Source organism: Anopheles merus, unplaced genomic scaffold (assembly GCF_017562075.2).
Source record: "Anopheles merus strain MAF unplaced genomic scaffold, AmerM5.1 LNR4000123, whole genome shotgun sequence".
Lineage (NCBI taxonomy): Eukaryota > Metazoa > Arthropoda > Insecta > Diptera > Culicidae > Anopheles > Anopheles merus.
Window position 1 is genome coordinate 52,501 of NW_024427703.1, and position 3,870 is coordinate 56,370.

Genomic DNA, 3,870 nt, shown 5'->3' on the forward strand with positions numbered 1-3,870 from the left:
ATCAGGGAAAGTACAACACGGAGGGCGCAGCCCGAGCGTACGCGTTCATGGATGTCCATGTTGGTACAAGTTGCCGGTCAGGATAGCCGTGCACCAAAATTGTGTACCGATCAGGGAAAGTACAACACGGAGGGCGCAGCCCGAGCGTACGCGTTCATGGATGTCCATGTTGGTACAAGTTGCCGGTCAGGATAGCCGTGCACCAAAATTGTGTACCGATCAGGGAAAGTACAACACGGAGGGCGCAGCCCGAGCGTACGCGTTCATGGATGTCCATGTTGGTACAAGTTGCCGGTCAGGATAGCCGTGCACCAAAATTGTGTACCGATCAGGGAAAGTACAACACGGAGGGCGCAGCCCGAGCGTACGCGTTCATGGATGTCCATGTTGGTACAAGTTGCCGGTCAGGATAGCCGTGCACCAAAATTGTGTACCGATCAGGGAAAGTACACTACGTTCCTATGACTTGGGTGAAAAGTGTTGATAAAGTGCCGGATAGGATAGACGGTGGCTTATCGTACACATCACAAACAAAAACCCCTTAGTGAGCAGTAGCAAGTGTCGATGGAACAAAGCGAAGGCAATACAAACTGATCAAGTACAATAAAGAACGCTACGTACTAGGACTTCTGTCCAAGAATGGTGTCCGCGACGGGAGGGCAATGGTCGAGCAAGCAGGTTTCCCTAGTAAACCTTGTATGGTAAACATACCCAAGCGTGTCCGTATGCACGCAACGATAGTCACGAACGGGCACATACCTAGGGAAAGTACTCTACGTACTAGGACTTCTGTCCAAGAATGGTGTCCGCGACGGGAGGGCAATGGTCGAGCAAGCAGGTTTCCCTAGTAAACCTTGTATGGTAAACATACCCAAGCGTGTCCGTATGCACGCAACGATAGTCACGAACGGGCACATACCTAGGGAAAGTACTCTACGTACTAGGACTTCTGTCCAAGAATGGTGTCCGCGACGGGAGGGCAATGGTCGAGCAAGCAGGTTTCCCTAGTAAACCTTGTATGGTAAACATACCCAAGCGTGTCCGTATGCACGCAACGATAGTCACGAACGGGCACATACCTAGGGAAAGTACTCTACGTACTAGGACGGGCACATACCTAGGGAAAGTACTCTACGTACTAGGACTTCTGTCCAAGAATGGTGTCCGCGACGGGAGGGCAATGGTCGAGCAAGCAGGTTTCCCTAGTAAACCTTGTATGGTAAACATACCCAAGCGTGTCCGTATGCACGCAACGATAGTCACGAACGGGCACATACCTAGGGAAAGTACTCTACGTACTAGGACTTCTGTCCAAGAATGGTGTCCGCGACGGGAGGGCAATGGTCGAGCAAGCAGGTTTCCCTAGTAAACCTTGTATGGTAAACATACCCAAGCGTGTCCGTATGCACGCAACGATAGTCACGAACGGGCACATACCTAGGGAAAGTACTCTACGTACTAGGACTTCTGTCCAAGAATGGTGTCCGCGACGGGAGGGCAATGGTCGAGCAAGCAGGTTTCCCTAGTAAACCTTGTATGGTAAACATACCCAAGCGTGTCCGTATGCACGCAACGATAGTCACGAACGGGCACATACCTAGGGAAAGTACTCTACGTACTAGGACTTCTGTCCAAGAATGGTGTCCGCGACGGGAGGGCAATGGTCGAGCAAGCAGGTTTCCCTAGTAAACCTTGTATGGTAAACATACCCAAGCGTGTCCGTATGCACGCAACGATAGTCACGAACGGGCACATACCTAGGGAAAGTACTCTACGTACTAGGACTTCTGTCCAAGAATGGTGTCCGCGACGGGAGGGCAATGGTCGAGCAAGCAGGTTTCCCTAGTAAACCTTGTATGGTAAACATACCCAAGCGTGTCCGTATGCACGAACGGGCACATACCTAGGGAAAGTACTCTACGTACTAGGACTTCTGTCCAAGAATGGTGTCCGCGACGGGAGGGCAATGGTCGAGCAAGCAGGTTTCCCTAGTAAACCTTGTATGGTAAACATACCCAAGCGTGTCCGTATGCACGCAACGATAGTCACGAACGGGCACATACCTAGGGAAAGTACTCTACGTACTAGGACTTCTGTCCAAGAATGGTGTCCGCGACGGGAGGGCAATGGTCGAGCAAGCAGGTTTCCCTAGTAAACCTTGTATGGTAAACATACCCAAGCGTGTCCGTATGCACGCAACGATAGTCACGAACGGGCACATACCTAGGGAAAGTACTCTACGTACTAGGACTTCTGTCCAAGAATGGTGTCCGCGACGGGAGGGCAATGGTCGAGCAAGCAGGTTTCCCTAGTAAACCTTGTATGGTAAACATACCCAAGCGTGTCCGTATGCACGCAACGATAGTCACGAACGGGCACATACCTAGGGAAAGTACTCTACGTACTAGGACTTCTGTCCAAGAATGGTGTCCGCGACGGGAGGGCAATGGTCGAGCAAGCAGGTTTCCCTAGTAAACCTTGTATGGTAAACATACCCAAGCGTGTCCGTATGCACGCAACGATAGTCACGAACGGGCACATACCTAGGGAAAGTACTCTACGTACTAGGACTTCTGTCCAAGAATGGTGTCCGCGACGGGAGGGCAATGGTCGAGCAAGCAGGTTTCCCTAGTAAACCTTGTATGGTAAACATACCCAAGCGTGTCCGTATGCACGCAACGATAGTCACGAACGGGCACATACCTAGGGAAAGTACTCTACGTACTAGGACTTCTGTCCAAGAATGGTGTCCGCGACGGGAGGGCAATGGTCGAGCAAGCAGGTTTCCCTAGTAAACCTTGTATGGTAAACATACCCAAGCGTGTCCGTATGCACGCAACGATAGTCACGAACGGGCACATACCTAGGGAAAGTACTCTACGTACTAGGACTTCTGTCCAAGAATGGTGTCCGCGACGGGAGGGCAATGGTCGAGCAAGCAGGTTTCCCTAGTAAACCTTGTATGGTAAACATACCCAAGCGTGTCCGTATGCACGCAACGATAGTCACGAACGGGCACATACCTAGGGAAAGTACTCTACGTACTAGGACTTCTGTCCAAGAATGGTGTCCGCGACGGGAGGGCAATGGTCGAGCAAGCAGGTTTCCCTAGTAAACCTTGTATGGTAAACATACCCAAGCGTGTCCGTATGCACGCAACGATAGTCACGAACGGGCACATACCTAGGGAAAGTACTCTACGTACTAGGACTTCTGTCCAAGAATGGTGTCCGCGACGGGAGGGCAATGGTCGAGCAAGCAGGTTTCCCTAGTAAACCTTGTATGGTAAACATACCCAAGCGTGTCCGTATGCACGCAACGATAGTCACGAACGGGCACATACCTAGGGAAAGTACTCTACGTACTAGGACTTCTGTCCAAGAATGGTGTCCGCGACGGGAGGGCAATGGTCGAGCAAGCAGGTTTCCCTAGTAAACCTTGTATGGTAAACATACCCAAGCGTGTCCGTATGCACGCAACGATAGTCACGAACGGGCACATACCTAGGGAAAGTACTCTACGTACTAGGACTTCTGTCCAAGAATGGTGTCCGCGACGGGAGGGCAATGGTCGAGCAAGCAGGTTTCCCTAGTAAACCTTGTATGGTAAACATACCCAAGCGTGTCCGTATGCACGCAACGATAGTCACGAACGGGCACATACCTAGGGAAAGTACTCTACGTACTAGGACTTCTGTCCAAGAATGGTGTCCGCGACGGGAGGGCAATGGTCGAGCAAGCAGGTTTCCCTAGTAAACCTTGTATGGTAAACATACCCAAGCGTGTCCGTATGCACGCAACGATAGTCACGAACGGGCACATACCTAGGGAAAGTACTCTACGTACTAGGACTTCTGTCCAAGAATGGTGT